General features: G+C 39.1%; 1 non-coding gene across 1 annotated transcript; it reads right to left on the minus strand.

The window, feature by feature from the left end:
* Positions 1–8,246: 8,246 nt before the first annotated feature.
* On the minus strand, positions 8,247–8,334 carry trnay-aua (transfer RNA tyrosine (anticodon AUA)). The gene is given in 2 exon segments: positions 8,247–8,282; positions 8,298–8,334. It is a non-coding gene; the product is annotated as a tRNA-Tyr (tRNA).
* Positions 8,335–8,625: the final 291 nt, after the last annotated feature.

The following is an 8,625-nucleotide window of genomic DNA, read 5'->3' on the forward strand; positions in this document are numbered from 1 at the left end:
TCATATAAACGAAAAAGTAAAGGCTGAGAAAGCATTCACAATGTATTTTATACACAAAGCAAGTATTCTCGCGATTCTAAGAGGTTTCGTGTAAACGCTACAGGCGTCCCAAAATCGTTTTCGAACTTCAAGCTAACTTTACCCCGGTTTACCGTTGCGCCACGAGGTCATGGCTGTCAACGCCTTTGAATTCCTCAAAGGAGACAAATCAGCCTCACAAGAAAAAAAATCTCCTGTGAAGAGCGCTGCTCTTCCGAAGAGAGTCTCTTCTTCCCAGACCACATTTTATTCTTCCTGCGCAGCTCTTGTGCAGGTGTTGTTCTCAATTACAGATCCAGGAACACTGATTTTTTTTCTATTTTTTTAAATTAAGTACCCCATGGTGCAACGGTAGCACGTCTGACTCTAAATCCCCAAGTTCATTTTCAAAGTATATCGGAGTCAACTGATACTGATCAGGTTCTGCTGCTATTGAACCCGCAGTCTTCACCTTGAAGTCGAATTCCCCAAGCCTTTTGACCTTATATGTCCATCCCTTCTCGTCAAAACTCGTATTTTCACAGGGTACCCTTCAGAAATCGCAGTATAGAATGAAAAAACTCCAGTAGATCTCGGCCGCTGTTGGTGATTTTCATTTAAAAATAAATGAATCTCTTGAAATTTTACGGAGTGTATCACTTTCACCGAGACCGAGAAGTGTTAAGCTGTACATGAGTCTTTGTGGCTCGGTTGTTAACCGAAAGGGTGGTGGTTTGAGCCCTCCCAGGGACGCTATGAGCCTTTTAATGTACACACCCGTCTCACTTTATCTCCACGGCCGGTCTTGTACCGCAATCAAATACAGAGCCCGTAGGAGGCAGTAAGCTCGCATATACTGTATAGCTCACTGTGTATATAATGAAGAAGCAGAGGTTAGTTTCTCATCTGCGCGTTACAGAGCCTTACGCAACTCGTACTGTACCAACAGCTAGAGTTTGATCCCTGCACGGGCTATTAGTTGAAAGGCCATTGTAAATGACGTGTAAGAGATTTATAGATAGATACTTTATTGATCCCGTGAGGGAAATTAATAAAGCATATCCAGCTGGCTTTTATGTTTCACACTAAATTGCGATCTTGAAACCAAAATAATTAGAAATATGGAACACAACCATTGTTCCCCAAAAAGGAAAGCTGTTTAACACTGACGTCACTCCTTTTTATTTAACCCAGATTGTGAAGACAACTCTGCCCTATCAAAGGAAAATGTTGCACAAAAGTTGGAAAGCACACTCTGAATCCATCTGTACTGTATATTTGATTTCCGCGATCCGTTCAAGGCTGCTTGGTGCTTCGCAAGCAAGTCATTTCAGGGAAGAAACTCAGTTTAGAGAACTACGGGTGCATTTTCACTCATTGAATTTGATCTTTGTACGCTCTTATCAGTCTCAGCAATAATATTTCAAAATTACAGTTCGGATTTGTTGGAAAACTTCACAGGCATTATTAAGTTAGGACTGTACAATTGTATTTTAATATCTTGGTATATTTACCTTCATTGTAATATGGATGTAACCATAAATGTTCTTAAGCATGTTGTACTTTTGTCGTACTTTTTAAAACATTTTAACTGATGACGCACACGACTATTATACCTTGTGATACATGCAAGACATCTGTAAACTAAGATGTAATTACAGTCAAATTGGCAATTAACAGAAAACCACAATTTGTATAAGAAACGTATAAATTTGATTGCTTCCATAGTATTTTGGATTTTCTTACGAAGATCTCACGAATTATTGCCAGGATCTATATTACCGCTCGGTAGCGATAACACTGCTGATATTGATTGAGTAGAAATCGATGATGTATTGACAACTTTATCTGAAGCGAGAAGTCCTAGAACGCTGCCTATGAAGTGTTAGGATTCATACCAAGATATACTTTTTGTTTTCAACCCAAAATGCTGCTATTGCATTACACATTATATGAACATTACCTGTTTTGGTAGCTTCTCTGCGCGATTTTTTAAAACTGAAACTAATTACAAAATTACTTAAGATCAACCATGACAAAAAATTATAAATCAGGACTAATATTAATATCAACTGATGTTACTACAGAAAAAAAGATTTAACTGAAATATTAATAAGACTATGCAAGCCTAAAAAGTAGAACAATTCAATTTATATAACTTTTTTTTTAGAAATGGGCTCACACACCGGAAGACACTAACGTTTCTCTTCGTTGGAGTATGTGAATAACAGTTTAACCCAAAATGTTTGGAGTCCAGAGGGAGGACTCGCTCGCTGAATGATCTCTCAAGAAATCCCCGGTGAGATTCAACAGGTGTTTTCTTCAACAGCCACTAAAAGTCTGATGACCTTCTCTGGATTTCCTGAATATGACGTCAAATTAGTTCAAATCATTTGGTAGTTAACAGAACGAAATGCTTTGAAGGTACATTTAAAACAGCAGAGCAGCACTGTAGCACTTCGTGTGTGACTGAATTTAATTGTGTAAACCTGGCTCTCTATGAACACGAGCAAAGAGTTCTCACTCAACAGAAGATTGCGATGTGAGCACAATAATATAAAGCACCTGGTGATGCCAGCGATTGATCTCGGGACTTCATACACGAAAAGCATGCACTCTAGCACCGAGCTACATCCCCTATGGCACAGATGGTGAAACTGACTTAAAGATGTGCATATGTTCACTGACCACAATCCACCCTTCATGAAGAATGCCTGCAGTTTCCCACTTTCGAGTTTCTTCTACTACAAAGTAAATCAATGGGAATGAAGAAATAAGGAAGGGAAAATAATCGCATTGAAGCTTCCAGAGACTGGGCAAAATGAATAATTTATTTTTATATCCAGTCACATGGGCGACGGTGGTTGATTCTTCAACGGGGGAGTGCGTTTTTCTACCTCCTCACTGTCTTTCAATTATGTTTTCTTTGAAACCTTTTTTCATCTTTTAAGTGCTTGCGATTAAATTACGCATAGAAAAACAGCAGTACAATTGATGTTCATGGACCGATGCACACAACTCCAGTGATAAAGCCCTGTCTGTAAATATTGTAGAAGAACGTTAAAGGGCGAAACAACGCTCCAACCACGTGAATGGTAACAAGAAGGATCGTGTTCTTATTTAATATGTGCTTTTGAATTGCCTTGTCAATACACGCAGGCTTTAGAGATGGACAAATAATTTACAGTGGTGTTTGTAAACAAAGATGGAACATGTTATTTCTATACCAGGAAGAAAGGAGCAGACTCTTAAACTTTAAGAGGCAGAAACAACACCTCATCACAGCTAACACTAATTAAAACGACATCACAACAGAAGAGTGAAGCCTTGAGTGAATCAAATCAGTTTTTGTTGGTCGTCTGTGTCTTCATAACTTTGTAGGTGAGAGAGAGGATTGCGAAAATGTGCAGGTGCTTCTCAGAAGTGTGTTGGTGGTATAGGTTCCTTCAAATAACTGAGCCAGTGCATCCCCCATTCTTTTTAAGATGATCTGTGATCCGGTAACACATCTCCTGAAACTAACATTCGAGGTAGGAAGCATGCTCTTAAACACCAAAACACTCAAAAAGGAAGAAGCAGGTCTCTGTACACAAGACGGTAGTGCGATATTAGAATTTCTGAGTTTTTGACGGATTCAGGCTCCTTCTCAGAGGTCCTTGCTCGCCAAATAACTTTGCATCTGAGGAAGAGCACCACGGAGAAAAACCAACTCAACAAGCGAGCGCGTTTGTTGCTCTTGCTCTTAATGCAAGGAGCTGTTTTTTTTTTTCCTCGCAATAATCATTATTAACCAGAAACAGGTAGCAGCACAGGTAGGTCGCATTTGTGATTATGTCACTTCTCTGCTTCAGCAAGGTCAATAAAAGACTCTGAAAGTAGTAAAGCAAAACTGAACTCAAAATCATATTAGGAATTCTGAGCGATATCTCCATACAGGTAATCCAATAAGAACGTTGAAATATTTGAATATCATCTCTTTGTATATTGCGCTGCTTTTTACCCAGAGTAAAACTATTAGATTGAAGGAATGCTAAGCGCTGGGTTAAAATGTATAGTTGTTATTTGGAGAAATCTGTAAACTCGTGATCTTATATGTTTTAAAAGACAGTACAGGAAAAAACGACAGTGCTGATTATTTTCCAGAGACGGAGCACTGATGACCTATCCGAGCTGATTGATAAAGCCCACCCAGTGGATACTCTAGTAGAACGTCAAAGAACATTCACCTTTGTATCCAAAGAAACCACAGGAACAACATCAGGAAGCACAATCAATTCCCCTTTTAAATCTTTCCTGTAAGTTATGCTATGTGAATTCATGAAGTTAATCCTCTGAAATCTTTTGACCATGAACAAAGTATTTCCGATGGAGCGCTATGTTCAAAGATTTAATAAGCTTTACCCCTGCCAATGATTCGGCGTGAAGAATTAAAAGTTTCACAGACAAAAGAAGCTCACCACCACAGCCAATATTAAATGTACTTGCCAGTACACTATCATGTGCACTGCCTCAAAAGTGATCTCGGCAGATGTTGTTCCCTACATAAAGCTGAACATGCCAAAGAGAATTTATGTTAAGAAAACAAAATATTTTTTCTGCCTTGATGTTAAGCCTGTATTTTAGAAAGTCTATCTCTAAACACCTCCCGCAGCCTAACAAAAGGTGCTTTTACTGATCGTATTGCAGGTCTTCAAACATTAACATTTTGCAGCCGTGGGATTTGAACCCACACCCCCAGAGAAACTGAAGCCTAAAATCCAGCAACTTAGACTGCTCGGCCACACTACCTTCCTCCACACCCATCTTCCTCACATTGCTGACTTGGAAAATGCCGGGGGCTTCAGCTCTTGTCGTCGGATCTAATGATATCATGATATGTGGAAGTGACTGCACCTTCATCTTCCGAGATACTTTCAATAGCACAAACGCTACTTTCACCGGCACAAACAGCAATAACGAAGGAGGTGGGATTCATCCTTTGTGCTGTTTGTAGGGGCGCAACTCTATGGTGATCTACTGACTTGAAAAGCAAAATTCAAAATCCTCTGCTACTACTATTGCTTTTTTCATAGTTTCTTCAAATCCTTCATTTGAACGTAGATTTTGAAGGATATTGATGATAATACCACATAAATTGTGGTTTTCTTGTGATCGCCAATTTTATTCAAATACCAGCCATTTTTACAGTTCCTTGAATGTTTCACAAGGTATAATACCCCCCCTCGCATCCTCAGCTAACATATTTTAAAATGACAATAGATTATACAGCATGTATGTTAACATTTATATTAAAATATATAAATAAAATAAAGTAAAGACACCAAATAACATACAGTGCTGACCCAATAATTCTTGTCAGGTTCTCCAACAAATCTGCATTGTTATTTTAACATGTTTCAGCTGAGGGTGCAACAGGAGTATAAATGAATTTTCTCGCCAGCCATTCAAAGACCAAATTCCATGAGTGAATATTATTTTCTCAGACGTTGCCGGCATTGGACTTTGCCGGTGGTATTGAATTATTTCCACAACTATTGTAGTAGTTCCTTCTTGAAGTTCGACACGTGCAAAGCACTCGTAATATCATAGGCGTTAAAGTTCGCTGAGTCTATTCGAGTCATGGTGTGTATCCCTGCCTATCATTGGGAGACGGGTAGCTTTTTTACACTCAGATTCCAATCTTCAATGCTTTGTGTGAGAGCTTACATAACTTTCATTTTCTCACATTTTCTGACGACTGTTCCAAAGGGGCACCCTGACAATTCTGAATACTTTTCAAAAATCTGCCTGCATATTTGATTATTGTCACTTCATTTAAAAAAAGTTCAATATTGATCATAACTAAAGAAAATAATGATCACGAACAAAAAAGGGATAAAGATGCGAGTCAATCTTGAATCTGAGCTCGGTGACACGGGCTTCTGTTCTGATATGGTTGTACAAGAAACAGGAGGAATCGCCAGTCTCCTGTAGAACGTGAGATGAATCAGGAGTGAGACATTTCGTATACTCGTGCATATGTCAACGCCTGAACTACATCGTAAAACTAACATTAAGTTGTCAGAGACATTCATTTATATACAAACAAGAGACAGACCAAGTAATAATTCTACATTAGTTCAGGTGGGTACACCTGAACTAACTAACAAACCTATTAATAATTCTACATTAACGTGTCCTACACTGATCAGACTAATTGACATGGTCTGATTCAGAGCCTGTGCAGTTCGTGCTAATTACAACAACGACAGTTCTTAACCCTCATCACCGAACTGAGCACAAGTTCAGCTGTTCTCCAGTTTTGTTACACATGGTTTTTCATTGCAAATGAGTTCAGAGCTGGAGCTGATCTCCAGACAATACAGTGTTTTGGGTAATTTGTCGAAATTCGCATGAGGGTGCAGACAACTTACCCAAGGTGTTTTCTATAGCTTTCAGGTGCAGTTCATTTATATTAAAGAATGTAAGTGGTATAAACGCAAGGAGTCAGACGGCAGTCGAACCTATAATTTTCTGATGCGAGGCCTGACGCGTTATTCATTACGCCGCTGACCCTGCTATTGTAGTGCTAAAAAAAACACGTTTTCTACATTTATGTCTGTTTAAAAATCACTCTCTAAAAAAGACAAAGGGTTTGTGTGTCGCGCTAAAATTCCGCTTCATTTTGAATGCAAATAAAAACCGTTTTATTCCAAGAAATCATAAATTTGTCACATCCTACATACTATACTTTTTAGAGTCCAGACTGCAAACCAACAGCTGACACTGGTCTTTTACAGAACCGTTTTGATTTCCTCTACTTTGTCCCCGTGACGTCATTGTCCTGCTCGCAGCCGAGCCCAACACACGTCTGGTTCCTGTCGCTGGGCGTACACCCTGTGGTCCATGCGGGTCCTAATACCCCAGTACAAGAACGGGGACACTAAACTGTAAACAGGTGCCGTCCTTCGGCTGAGACGTAAAACCGAGGTCTTGACTCTCTGTGATCATTCAAGAGAATGGTGGTGGTGGAGGGGAGTCCCCATTACCTGTAAAGCGCATTGAGTGGAGTATCCAGAACAGCGCTATATAAGTGTAAATGATGATGATGATTAATATTATTATTATGATGTAAAATGCAATAAAAAATGAAAAAAATATCAAACTTTGATTCAAAATAGATTAATGTAAAAACTGATAAAGCTTATGTTTTTTTCAGGGCTATATCTACTTTTTTTTTAAAAAGCAAAGTCTGTCGCGATTGTGAAAGTTAGAGAAGGTGTAACAGCGGGTGCCTTCATATCGCGAGCGTCAGTCTCGCCCGTAGCTGCGAGAAGGTTAAAAGCGCACAATTGAGCTGTCTTTCGTCAAAGTAATTGCCGGAGCAGTAAGACGCAAAGCACCATCCAGCAGCTGTAGACGATGTTCGGGGAAGAGCTAATTCTGTTTTTAGCACAGGGAGTGAGAATGAGCTCAGTCCGGCTCCCAGCACAATCCATCCTGGTTTGGTTACAGTGCGTCTGAGGCTCTTTGGATAGTAACGTAAAAAAAAACAACTGCTCACATCGTGTGACTTCCACGAAAGGAAGGAAAAGTATCACTTAAAAAAATCAGAACTGAAGATTTGGATCCTGGGCCTCAATTTGATCAAATTATTAAAATAATAATTATCAAAATATCAGACTGTGTTTCTGCAACATTTCGTGCACAGTACGCCATTTTAATCTAAAATGGGCTTTACACGCAGTGTGGGGTATTTTCCCCTTTTATATTTTTGCCACTTTATATCGAACCTGATATACTCCCAGAAGGGCACAGTAGCTTATACTTAATAAAAATGTACAATTCGCCACTGGTATAAACAGATGTGTGCCGTGTTTGCCTTTGTTAGCATTTGTATAAAAAATAAGTTCACAATACGATAAAAACACAGAAAGCACAAACTTTATAATACAACGATACAAAATCAATACCAAATCATTATGCCAATTAAGTACCTATCCTTTGAAAACAGAGAACACCTTTATATCTACATAAAAACTTGACATTGGTATGCATTTTTGGATTACAAAGCAGACAGTGTAGTCCCTTAATTCAAAGATCAGATCTTGGCCAAAACAAGACAATAAGACGTGGGCTGAATTCGGAACAGGAACCTCTACTTCGTCGTTTATAGAGCTTTTGATCAATGTCTGATTGAAACAGATTCGCTTTTTTAACTCTTTGATCAAAGTACACAGAAAGCACCTTCCTGCGAGCCGGAATCGAACCAGCGACCCAAGAATACGCCGCTGATTTTTCTATAGTCCTCCGCTCTACCAACTGAGCTATCGAAGGAATGTCAACTATTACTTTCTGGCACATACTGCCCAATGTAGTGAAATGTTCCGGGTGATTTAAATCCCACTTCAACATCAAGTTTCCAACTCGTTTCCTTAGTCTTGTTTACCTTGAATTTAAGCCATGAACCAGGATTCTACTGTATAAACTTCCAGGGATATTACAAAATGTTTGATGGGGCATCAATCATTCCAGTCGGAAATTGACTCCTTTTTTATTCTCGAGAGATCATATTAAACATTTCATTAGTATCGAGAGGAGGATCACCATGAGACACAAAACAAACAG

This window comes from Atractosteus spatula (genome assembly GCF_055471065.1).
Source record: "Atractosteus spatula isolate fAtrSpa1 chromosome 10 unlocalized genomic scaffold, fAtrSpa1.hap1 SUPER_10_unloc_17, whole genome shotgun sequence".
In the NCBI taxonomy this organism is placed as follows: domain Eukaryota; kingdom Metazoa; phylum Chordata; class Actinopteri; order Semionotiformes; family Lepisosteidae; genus Atractosteus; species Atractosteus spatula.